Source organism: Pungitius pungitius, chromosome 20, assembly GCF_949316345.1.
Source record: "Pungitius pungitius chromosome 20, fPunPun2.1, whole genome shotgun sequence".
NCBI classification, from domain to species: Eukaryota; Metazoa; Chordata; class Actinopteri; order Perciformes; family Gasterosteidae; genus Pungitius; species Pungitius pungitius.
In genome coordinates this window covers 7,532,431-7,545,600 of record NC_084919.1, presented here as the reverse complement: position 1 = coordinate 7,545,600, position 13,170 = coordinate 7,532,431, and positions in this window count along the sequence as shown.

The window sequence follows — 13,170 nt, the reverse complement described above, 5'->3', positions numbered from 1 at the left end:
AATCGTCATTGACACATTTGTCTCAATATCTTTCACCTGGTATAAGTCCCCACTCACACAGTTAAATAAGGTTCCATAGAGCTGCCTCCATAACTCAGCGATATTGTCTGCTCCTGAGTCAACAGTGCACGGCAGAGATGTTTTACAGTTGAAGAACTCTCACTTCCTTCCAGGAATCAACAACATTATTATTTCTGATGTATGTATAGCTGTCTGTAGGCAGAAGCACTTCGCTTGACAGTATCAAATGATTATCTTTACAGCACTGAGCCATTGGATTGGCAAATAATGAGCAGTTGTCTGAGATATCTGCATTCATATCCCCAATGACATAGATACAAGAGGAAGTATTATCTTGAATATAGGAATTGATAAAGGCAAGCCTATTTAGATATTCATCTTCATTGTGATGGCACTCACAGGGTGTATAGACATTTAGAATTCCTTATCATTGTGAGTAAACTGTATTCCAATGCACCAGTCAACACCAAGCCTGACCACTTTCATCAATGAGTCAAGCTTTTTATTCCATTAAATAGCCACACCCCCTGTTATCCTACCGTGGACTATTCCATGATCAGGTGTAGGCTCCCCAGCCCCATGATAGTTATCATTCAACAAGTATCAACAAGTGTCCCTCTGTTGTTTTAGCGTCGCCTCTCTGAATGTCGCCATGTTTCCGTCATCCGAGCGACAGGTCACGTGATCTGAAGGCACCTTTCGGTCATATTGTAACGGAGTGACATGTTTTGTGAGCGAGGTTATACATTAAGAGTTTGTCCTTAATGGAATTTTTTTCCCCATACAATACTTTTACTTTAATTTAAGTAGTTATGAAACCAGTACTTTTATACTTTTACTAAGAAAAAAGTTTGAGTTGATACTTCTACAAAAGTATTTTTAAACCCTAGTATCCATACTTCTACTTGAGTAATGAATGCCAATACTTTTGACACCTCTGCTCATGTATAGTATTTCACCTTTCAGGCTATGCCGTTCACTATTCTTCCCAGTAGGGGGCAGTCACGGCCCACTCCTCTACCTAAAATAATAAGGGTAAATATGGTAAGTCTTTGTGTTTGCGATGGTCTGGTTCGGATATCTGTAAATCCAACCCAATTCCAGCCTAACCACAGAAGCTGCTGGATGCAAAAGTAAAGCAAATTAGCACTGCTGTCTCCATTGGAAACACATAGTTAAAGTTCTTTGTTATTTAAACAGAGATCAGAGCTGTTATATCTACAGAGCTTAGATGTGATGGGGTGTGCTCTTGAATCCAGGCTTTTCAAGGAGGAGTTTCATGTGCATGTAGCAAAAAGAAACTGTTCCACTTTATCGGAAAAAGTATCTGCACTAAGAAAAGTGGAAAAAGGCTCCACGGCATCTGATCCAAGCATGACGACAACCAGGCCTTTTTTTCAGCCAACGTTTTGACTCGTCACTGTAGAAAAGAGTGCAAGTGTTAGCAAGCCAAAATGTCTACAGTTCACTTCACCACGTGGATGATTCTTTTGCGAAAAACAGAGTTTGTGAGACTTCTTCCTAGGCAGCAAAGTGCACATTCATCTCACCCCCAAACCTTCCAAAATGACATTTTTCTTCATTAGTTAACACCTCCATCACTCATGGATACACTGCTCTACACCTGAACCTCCACCCAGACGCCTCTTCCATCCGGACACTGTAGTCTGGTCCACTGTGACGGATTACCTGCAAGGATTACGCTTACAATGGGAGTCTTGCCCTTTAAATACACATTCAAGCATCAGTGCATGCAGGTCTGAGCTGAATTAAATCCCTTTTACTTCCTGCGCTAAGACCCCCCCCCCCCCCCCCCCCCCCCCCCCCATCTCCCTTCCCTCTCCCCCTGTGACCTTCCCCTTCACCTGGCAAATGAATCTCGCTTCTTGGGGACAGCTTGGTCAATATGAGGCTGGGCAGCTTTGATTTGTATGTCCTGCCTGTATGTCCTATTGGACTACTGGTCAATAAGCCTGTCTTCCCATTATAGCGTGGCGATGAATGTGGAGTGAATCACGGGTGGACATGGATGAACACTACCGGAGGGTTAATGCGCTGCCTTCTTTTCAGTCTGTGATACATGTAGCAGAGGTTATTTTTACACTTTTTGTCTTGCATGTAGTCGATTGTTCATCATTTAATGACACAGCATTGAAACCTTTCATTTTCAGAGCTTTGGAAAAAAGAGTTTTCTTTAGACAGACAAGACCAAAGACTTTAAATACGACGACCCAATAGGAATAGTTCAGCATTATAGGAGACAGGTCAGATTTCTTTCATGAAAGAGGTGGATGGACGATGGAGATAAAGGGAGACATCTGTCAACAACATGCCAGCTACTATAAGCTGGCAGATTACAACAGTATTTCTCTTTTATTTAGTCAGCATAAGGGCAAATATTACAACTCAGGGCTCTTTAGCCCCGGTGCCGGGACTTACACAGTCTCCACTGGTTGCCTGGTAACCTCATGGTGATGGCACGACCACGTATTTCAAACTCAGGGTCCGAGTCTTGGGAGGAAAATTGAAATTCATGTCTGCGAATGCCAAGCATTTAATGTGGTTCAATTTAATCGTGGTAATGTATTAAGATTTTATTGTTTTTTAGCAAGTGTTTTGGGGGTCGAGGCCCACAACCGAGTTGAGCAGATGAGGTCCCAATGTAAGAGAGACTGACGTGAGTCTTAAGTCTCCAGCTCGGTCGAGGCATGTATTCCTCTAACATGTGCTTTACCCAGTACGGTGTCGTCCTTCTGTTTGGACAATGTGGACCTTGTAGCTTGTGTTTGATGACTGGTGTACCCTATATTATGTTTCTATATGTTATTCTGTAATAAATACTCACAAACAAGCTTACTTTTATCCACTAACTTCCACCACACTGGCATGGTCATTGCATCCCAATTTAGAGGTTTATAACTAGATATTTGGCTTGGCCTAACATGGTGTGTGTGTGTGTGTGTGTGTGTCTGTGTGTTAAACCAAGCTCAGTTTTCCAGTTGGCAACAGCATTCCTGTCCCACTGCTGGACTTTCTTTTTTTTTTTCAGCTGGTCAAGGTAGATAGCGAATAATTGACACTCTCCACTGATTTGTAAAGTTTCAAGGGAGGGAGAAAAACTCTTTTCTGGCAAGTTATGTCGGGAGGACGAATGAATGAGCCAATGTGCAGCAGTGAGGCAGCCAAATCCAAACTTTCCCTGGGATTTCAGTTACACTGTCGGAAAACTAATCCGGATGCTTTAGGTTCAGAGATGCCACTCAAAGATCACTGATTTTGACATCAATCCCTTAACTGTCAGATGGTATTATTGTTGCAGTCAAACCATATGGGCCTGAAGCTTCTTGATCTGTCCTGAAATATTTAAGCCAAATGTTTCACTTGAATAAAAATGAATGAATTAACAGAAAGAAAGAAAAAGGTGAATTCTCCTGACTTTCAAGTCCATCGGAAAACAACAGAACCCTGTGAAAGATACTGAGACATCAACGTGTTCACTCCTCCAGACTCCATCAGCAAATTGTTGATATCGGGGCTATATTGGGCTTTTGCCTGGAGGTTGTGGTGCAGCGACATCAATCACATCTCTGGGACCTTCCTTTTGGCAGAGGCGCCTCTCCTCCTCACACTGGAGGAGGCAGTCCGTCCTTATGCACGAGCTGTGCCAGAGATCTATCAAAAGGTTGTGTTCTTTCAACACATCCTGGGCAGAGCTAACACAACACCTTTTCATTAGTGCAAAGTGCTCCGGAGGAGAGGCGCCGCTACTCCCTTGAATACACAAGTGGGGCTAATAACAGTATTTGCAAAGGAAAAGTGGTAATGACATGTGGGTGGGTTTACTGCTCCAAAGGTCATTAAGCTTATCAGGAAACCAAAAGAACAGCTCAAAAACATGCTGCCATTTAGTTAACATGAATATTTTTTGTTTTTGGATTATGTATGTCCTGCAGACAGCTGACTTAAATGACAATTTTGAAAAAGCTTTGATGGTGAAATACACAGAAATTATTTGGAAATGTTATATTTCAAATTGTCTTGGAAACATCAGCTGGTTTAAGGAAATGCATAGCACAGTATTGATGGGTACGTACTGTATACGTCAACATTGTCATTATTGCTTTAAATTTAGAATTGATGAATTAATATATTTCGTCATACCGTGACAAACGTCTTTTATCCCTTTGAATTGCATCCAGAAAAACTTCACTCCACTCCTCATGTTTGACCTAAAAATGATTAATATTGCAACCAAAATGAAGTCATCCTCCATGACTGATTCATATAATTTCCCTTACTGTCATTTACATTATATGGGGAAGTGCTAAAATTGATCTTCATCCCCAATTGATATCTCCTCCTTTTTAATTCTGGACACGGCTGGCCCATAAATGCAGCCTTTGCGCTTTTGGGCACCATTCATTTTTATCGTGCTAAACACACAACTCTAATCCTATCAAAGGGCAAGGAGTATTCCAGAAAAGGCATTAGTGGGGGCTTAGAGAGAGCAGCATTAGTATTCATGGAATTTCTAGGGAAAGACTCTTTAGTTTTAGAGAAATTATCTTGGGAAACTCTAAAGAGACGCTGACATGAACGTTAAAGTATGAGCGGCCATCAAGAGTCATGCTGGATCTTGGAGATGAAGCCAACAACGTGTACTCAGTCGGCTGCTGAAATTTGAATGGGAATAAGCTAAAGTATGAATTATAATTTCTCTGTATGATGTCTATGAAAAGCTTTTGGAACAGTGTATTAACTAAAAAGAGGCAAAACCCTCATAATATATAGACCTTCATTAACACATGTTTAATTCATTTCAATTTAGTTATCTCTCAGCCTGAGCAACATTTTGGTTCATCTCTACTATTGGTAAAGGGCGCCTTAGCATCAGTCAACATCATCAGAACCTACTGAGCCAAGAGATCGTTTGGGGAATTAGTCACTCTGTTCTCTTTGAGGAATGTTAATGTTCTCTCTCGCAGCGAGACATAAGAAAACATCTAAATCAGCTTTGATCCTAATACTTCTATCAGAAACGTATGAAATGACCTTTGGATCCTCAAACACAATGAGTGAATGCAATTTTAAGATATACTTTATGGTTAAAAAAATCTCTATACAAAATGTAACCATTAAAAAGTTCCTGACTATGGTCTCAAAAAGTGAAAAGGTTGTATAGGTTTTTCAAAGTCCATCTGTTAAGTGATGTCGGATACCATAGAATATGCAACACGGAGCAACCAGTTCATTTCAACCATAAGGACACGAACTCAGAAGAAACATAAAATCTTTGGATAGATGGGTACATAACATGTTTATTCATGAAATGATACCGTCACAAAGCGCCAAGGAGGATCGCCATCCAGTTCTCCCATCTAGCTCTAATTAAACTGCAAGTGGTGTCTGGTGATATTGTGTTGTCGTGTCAGGGGGACCAAAGAGACACTTAAGTGCGCCGAGTCCTTCTTGGATTTCGTTTAGTTAAATCCCTGCGGGGGCAACAATAGCTGATTTTCAGATACGTTTCATTAGAGTGAAGTTTGAGTGAAGGATATATTGAATACCTAAAACACGCTTTCTCTTCTGAGTTGCATCCACCAAAAAAAAAAAAAAGAAAAGAAAAGAAAAAACAGCCTCCCTGTCTCCTCCAGAATCAATACAAAACAAAATGAACCCACATGACAGGGGCAGAAGTGTGTGTAACAACAACAAGTGCAGCCGGTAGGATTGTTTCATACGCTGCAGATTCACTCTAATGGGAACAGGGAATATCCACAGTTTAAAGCCTGATGTATGCCCCTCACAACCGAAACCGACAGGACAGGTACGGGTGGTTAATAACACAATCTATTACACTCACAGGCCTCCAATATGCTACAAGAGCCTCTATTCGTTATTGTCTTGTATTGCTCAAGCCCCCAAAAAAAAGAAGTGTGTTTTGCCGCACAAAATGATCGGAGTGAAATCAGCGTATAAGGAGGAGGATGCTGGAGACACGTTGGACAGCAAAGTGTGTGACTGAGCCGATGTCCCTCTAGTCACGCAGGGGTCAAAAATGATTAAAAGTGTCTTCCACTGAAAGGTCAATCGTCACTGCCGAGGTGAAATGTAAAGGTATCGAACAGTGATTGTGTGTCACTGGGAGCAGAAAGTTCACAGAAAGAAAGAAAGAACACACATGAGTGTGTTAGTGTGAGGAGAATTGCCTCAAATGGCAATTACTGCCATACGACATAATTGAACTTTTAAAAATAACTGATTTGAAAAGCGTTGCCCTGGGAATTTTTGTGCCTATTCTTGGCACCATTTTGGTCTGAATGACTGAAAAAAACAATAATTACACCCGTTATTCCAAATCCCATTTTATGACGCCAGGCACAGCTGTTCACACTCAACATTTATCCGATGTGACATCCTGTGAGTATGAACCTCCAGCAGCTATCACGGTGTAACCGAGTGACTGTGTAACCCGCTTCAGCTGATTCGTTTCCCTCTCTGCAGGCCACAGACCAAATCCAGTTCCCCGCATCAGTTCCACGTCACCCACCACGGCCTTGAGACCTAAAAAAAAAAAAAAGGTCCAACCGCAGGCGATGATGATAATTGTTCTGATGCTGACAGGGAGTTAGTCAGCCGTGATCAATGGTGCCCCGAGTGGAGCGTAATGACATTATTATTTTGTTAGAGGCCATTTAAGAGAGAACATCAACTGAATACAAACCAGTGCTCAGGTGGTAACAACTCTTTACAACTCAATTTAAAGACTGCACTCAGACATTATGAAACTCTCGGCCCACGGGCCGTCGTCTTCTCATAATTGATCTTTTTATTGGTTTGACACGAGCTTGTTAACCGGCTCCTCGTGAAACAATCCGCTTGGGCGCGACCTACAAAAACCCCATTCGCATATTTCAAGTCGCGACGAGGGAAAGCGAGTCTTTTGCGACGCCGGAACAAAACCCATGCTCACCGAGATGCGTCAAGAGACCCGTGATTGAGACAAATACCAAGGTGATTACATTGACCAAAGTAAAAAAAAAAATGCTCCAACATCCTGTATTCACAAAAACACAAAAAAATAATGAATTACAACACGAGAGAATAATGACACCGTAGCTGATAAAACAGGTTGAGTCTCCAACGTGTTCCTCAAAAAGGCCACGATTGTTAATTACAAAAGATCCATGAGGGAGTTGTCATTCGTCTGGCGAGATCGCGACCTCTTCTCCGAGGTCCGAGGAAGAGGGAGATCGAATAGAGAATGGGGCGAGAGAGATGGATGGTGGATCTGTCAAGGCTGAGGGTGTGATTAGTGCGAGGACGGGGGGGAGGAGGGGGGTCGACAACGCTGACGCCGACCTTCAGACCTCGGCTGTCCATCATACTTCAGAAACCATGGGAACGCTTCAGCGAGGGGTCATCGGGGGGGGGTCAGAGTCTCCTTGCATGACTGATAGACATCTTAGAGAGAAGGAATAACCAGCCTCTGTTTAGGTCATTTCTTAGTTCTTCGTTTTTAGTGGCATGTTATGATGGTGATTTTTTAAAAATCTTTTTGGAAGCATTTTTTATTCAATTATTGACACAAGTATTTAAATATTTCGCTAAAGTAATGAAAATTGATGACTAATTATGTAACATGAAAGTTTAAAAAGTGTAACTCGGTTGAACCCACTGTCGTGTTAGCCCTTTTTATTCAGCAGCTTTGTTCTACCGAGTGCATCAAGAGCCTCGCGTTGGATGGTACTGTAGTTTGCCACAGAGCTGCTGCTAAATCCTGACATATTAGTTTATTTTTCCAAAGCCTGGTTTCACGTATTTACAACGTATTTAACCGTGTGATACAGAGGCAGGGATTTTCACGGAGGAAAGTCTGACCTTGTGTTTACCTTTTGCAGCTTGGGATTAGAACCCTTTTCAACACCTCCTTGTATTCAATCATCCTGCTCTTAAAAACGTGCCTTTGCACGACCATCTGAGTCATATTCAACAACAGGTATTTCAGCTGTCAGGCTTTTCCCATCTCCTGCACATTTCTTTTTTCCTGGCGGGCAGTATTTTGTCGGACCACTTGGTGGCAACAGCGTCTCGTGTTGTTAAGGCAACAAGTAAATCCTCGCACAAACCCGCATCACTTGTGCGTGTGTTACTAAAGGGGTCCGTTCGTGTGGAGCTGCAGCACGAGGAACTTTTTTACATGGGTCGTTCCAGTAAAAGACCCATCCCAAAGTTCTAGACTGAAATAACGTGTTGTTTTGGTGGTGAGTCTTTTTCCATTTTCAGTTTCCTGCGTTGGTTTTTCAAAGTATGTTTTGAACCAATTAGCCTTCAAAAAGAAATGGTCTGTAGATGCCACTGATTCCACAATAATAAGAATGAACAAGTTTGTTTGTTCTGTCTTTTCTCCATACTGAATTGTAACTCTTTTCTTTCTGGAGCAAAAGCCTGATGAATTGACACCACACTGCAAAACAACACCCTGAAGTTTCCCAAAGGGGCCATGAGCCAATTTTCTGTTCTGTTGGTTAACCCTTAATGAACCACAGCAGTTTACACTAAGAAGGATATTAATCTAATCCCAGAGGTTCACAACAGACTCCTGTGGATGAGTAATTAACAGCCTGTGGTTGTAAACAATTCAATTATTCCAATTATTCGGTGAATGCATACTGCAGCTGCTGGAACCTCTCTGGCTCAGTTTTCAGGAAGAACTCCGTCATTTCATTTTGCCAACTCAAATGTATTTATGAATCATTTATTTACACTTATACCATGACACATGGTGACCACATTGTTTCTATCACATCCATGGATGCCGTCGGATGTTTTGTTAAAAATACCTTTTTGTAATCAAAAAAAAAAATCCTCAAGATACACTGAAACACAGTTCAAGGAACACGATGAGCTGTGACGTGTGTCAGATCAGGCGCCTCGTTCTTGTTAGCACGCACACGTTGTTTTGCATTCACACCCGACTCCACGCCGATGTAAAGATAATCAGGCAACGGTACTTCTGCGTATACCATTACCTACCGCTTACATCCATACAATTGTGTGGAATTGTCATATTTAGCACATGAATTATTGAGTTATGTCCAAAAAATGTGACAGTGACCTTCGACCACCAAATTGAATCAGTTCACCCTTGAGTGCACGTGGATTTTTTTGTACTAAAGCTGAATAATTCCCGAATTCCCTGTGGCCACAGCTGTTGCCGGCGGCGAGGCATAAAAAAAACGATCAATCACTAAGATTAAAGGGGTCCTTGGTCCACCATTACCGTGAAAATCGCCCCAGGACGATAAGTATTATAAAAAAATAACTAAAATGTTCGACCATGGTCAACAAAGGTTTACAATGCTGTGGGCAAACTGTCGGGAAGCAATTTAACTTGAATGAGCGGCCAGTTAGCCAAGCTTATTTTAGCGTTAAAAAAACTATAAAAGTTCACACTTTTACTTGTGCTGATATTTATATTAGTAAGTAAGCTTTCCATTTGCTTGAATAAAAAGCATAATAACAAGAAAGTCCATGACTAAAATGGAGAGGTGTGTTTAGTTGTGCTCAGATTGGATGTTTGAGTGAGTAGACGGAAAGGATGTGAGAGAGAGAGAATGTGATAAAAGAGAAGCAATTATGAGGTAATTCAACAAATTGTTAAAAAAAATACAGATCTATTGTAATCAGCTGACTTGGCCTCAGTCTCAGCCTCCTCATATCTATAGTCTATCTATGAAGTTAGTTTCTTGGCATCTTTTTCGATGCAAATCCAGTGACATGCACACTCCTGTGCTGGAGATGGAGCAGCTGCTGTTTCGCTGCATCGTTCTGAACCTTCCCTTTAGGCAGCTGGCCTGTGTGAGGAGAGGGTGAGAGTAGAGAACACGAGCGCCGGACTGGATGAAGACCTTCATGCTCTTTATGAAGTTCACTCGTCTCACCAGAGACTATAACTTTTTTCCAAGTTGTACGCGTGCAAACCGAACTTGTGAGGGTGGGTGCCTCTTGTCTATTCAAGCCCTGCTGCTGGAGCTTCTCTTCCTCAGTCAGCGCTATCGATTCAACTTGATTCAAGCAGCGGCCACGCCGGGATCATTTTGACGTGGCGGAGGTGGGGGGGGGGGGGGGGGGGTGTGAAGGAGGAACACAAACTCAAGCAAGGACGACAGGGCAGAGTCACGATGTGGAAGTTGTTGGCTAGGACGCTTGGCAGTGATGGAAGACACTGAGATCCTTTATCAAAGGAGGCGATGTGAATAAACAAGTGCAAGATGTACTTGAGTACACACTCAAGTACAAGTACATGGGTAGGACCAGAAGTAGTCATGCTGCAGGAGAGAATATATTATTTGATATGACATTATGAGTCAACAAAGTGTAACAGCACTTTGCTGTTTGTTTTAGATATTTATACAGTTACTCAGAATAGTACGTAGTTCTGAGCTTGGGGGCGAGGCCCAAAATTACATTACATTACAATTAAAAAACATTCACTAGTTGAGGCTTTTCTAAAACTACAACTAAAAATACCAGACAACAACCATCATCTCATCGTATTTGAATAACTCAAAGCTAATTACAGAATTATGCAACAGGGCAGAAATTTTGCTAATTGGCATATTTCGGAGAGTAAGGAGTTTAAAGCATGCAGATTTCTCCAGAGTGTAATAAATGTTTCATTTCCTCCTTTAAGATGAGCAGATTCCGCCTGATGTCAGAGACAGGGGCCTGTTAGGGTTTAACCAGGCTGCTTCGGATGACTTTGAAGATAATTCACATTAACGCCTCGCACCTATTGATTCTAATAGGGATGAATTACGTCCCCGACCTGTTGCACTCTTACTCTGTTATGAACGTCAGCCGGGCCAAACAACAACCTTTCCACCTCACGCACACAGTAAGACAGTGTGAACCCGCGGTCCTCACCTCCCGACAACAGATACTTTGGCCAAAATCATTCTTGTCATATTCGTTTTAAAAAATGTCGTTTTAAGTAAAAACACACGTTTTAAAGCTTCAACATTGTGCACCTAGTTGGTTTGCTATGAATGTGAATATTGTTTTATTTTTGACAGTATTGAACGGTGAACTCTGGGAGACCCTGACGTCTGGCTCTGCACAACTCTGACACCCGTTGACGGTCCCTGTTGTCCTTCCTTTTTGAGAGCGAAGACTCTTCAAATGTGACAAAGCATTTCAATGTACGGTTGACATAATAAAACATCAGTATATTTAAGAAATACTTTGTCAACTGCACTGAATTTTCTCTTTTCAAGCCGAAGCTCTCGTCCGTGCTGGATCCAGACATGGCCGTTATTATGCAGTTCTAATAATGATTTATGTAAACATTTGTGCAGCTTTACCTGGCCATAGATCAGAGGTTCAGCTTGTGTCATGTTTTATCATACACATTTATATGTCTGCGGGCGAGGTGCCTGCCTTCAGCACAGCCGTCAAAACCACATGTTCCTGACAGGTGAATATTCTCTATCTTACTCAAGCTGCCACATAGAAGGATTATCTTTAATGTGTCTGTACATTATGGTGCAGGCAGGCCGAGTCAAACTGCAGGATCTACGCCTCCGACACGCTGACAGACCATCACTACTCACCAGCAGCCACTTCCTGCTAGTTAATTCATCCTCAACGCGGCTTTAGCTGCCGAGAGCTCACCGTGAAATGTGGCCTTGCGAAATGTGAGGAGGATCCAGATAGAGGGAAACATGGGGATCGCGGCATTTTCACTTGGAGATTAGCGCTTTACGACATCCCCGCTACAAATTCAAAACCCCACTTCTGTAAATCTGATACAAAAACGTGGGGGCCTGGAACCTGCAACCTGCAACGCTATTGTCTCCTGCCATCACTGCCCGAGCAGCCACTAATAAACTAATTAGCAGATTATTATCTGCCCACCTGTGCTCTCTTGTTCCCGGAAAGTGATGTTGATCACAGCAGTGACAATAACAATGAGGAGACTTCCCCACAATATGGATGCGTTTTCTTTCCTTTATGAAAACGGTACAAAAGCTGTGTAAAAATACGACTGAAAAAATATACACAAAATAAAAAAATAATTTAAAAAGTGAGTTAAAAAATATTTAAATGTGTGGGTGGGCATAAGAATATAAACTGGTCTGTAGCTCTGAAATCATCCCGCTGAAAAAGCAGAGCATCTTCTGAAAATCCTGTTTCCATGTCCACTAATCCATATACCAGTAAGAAAAACAGTGGAGCCAAAGGGCCATTCTCCTTAAGAAAGCTAAAAGTAGATGACTATACGGTACACACAGCTTATGGCTATATAACTGACCTTTTGTAAGGATTACAGGTTTTGCTGTCATCCAATTTCCCTTTGGTGAAAACAGATTGTGGAAAGGTCACTCGGGTGTCTCACTTTCTGACACAGAGAGAGAGAAATGACTCTTTATTATCTTTCAGTATAAATTATTTATTAAAAACGGTAAGGTCCAGACCAGAAGACTGCGACACGAAACAAACCCCACAGAACTGAGAGTAAATAACTGGTCCTGAAAGGATGCTTGAATATGTTGTAAGACAAATAATTAGTTGGAATGCTTCAAGCATTCCAAGTATTGTTCTTCTTTTCTTTAATCAACTTATTCTTGTTCTTCTATTTCTTCCGCCGCACGTTTCAACTGAACAATTGAATTAATATAAATTAAAAACATCAAACTTTTTAACATGGTTTCCAATGGATTAAATTTTCAAATCCTCTCAAAACTTGTTCAACTTTCAACTTTTTCAGCTTTTCCAATCTTTCAGCTAGAGACATTCAGTTTTTTGCAATTGTTTCAAGTTCATTTCAGCTTTTCTCATTTCTGTATTTTCAGCCATTTTTAAATGTATTTCAGCTTTTTCCATTCTTTCAGCAATGTTTTTAATAATTCCAACTTGTTTCATTTCTGTAATTTAAGCAACTTTTTGAAATTAATTTCAGCTTTCTGCATTCCAACGCATTTTCAGCAGGAAATGCATTTTCTAGTTAATCATATTATTTTCATTAGGGCCTGAGCCGACTGAAAGTCGGGCGAGAGCCCTATTGTTATTACAAGAATTATTATTTCTGCCACTTCGATCGCGGCAAAATGACCATTGGCTCAATGCCACCAAATGTTATTGAAA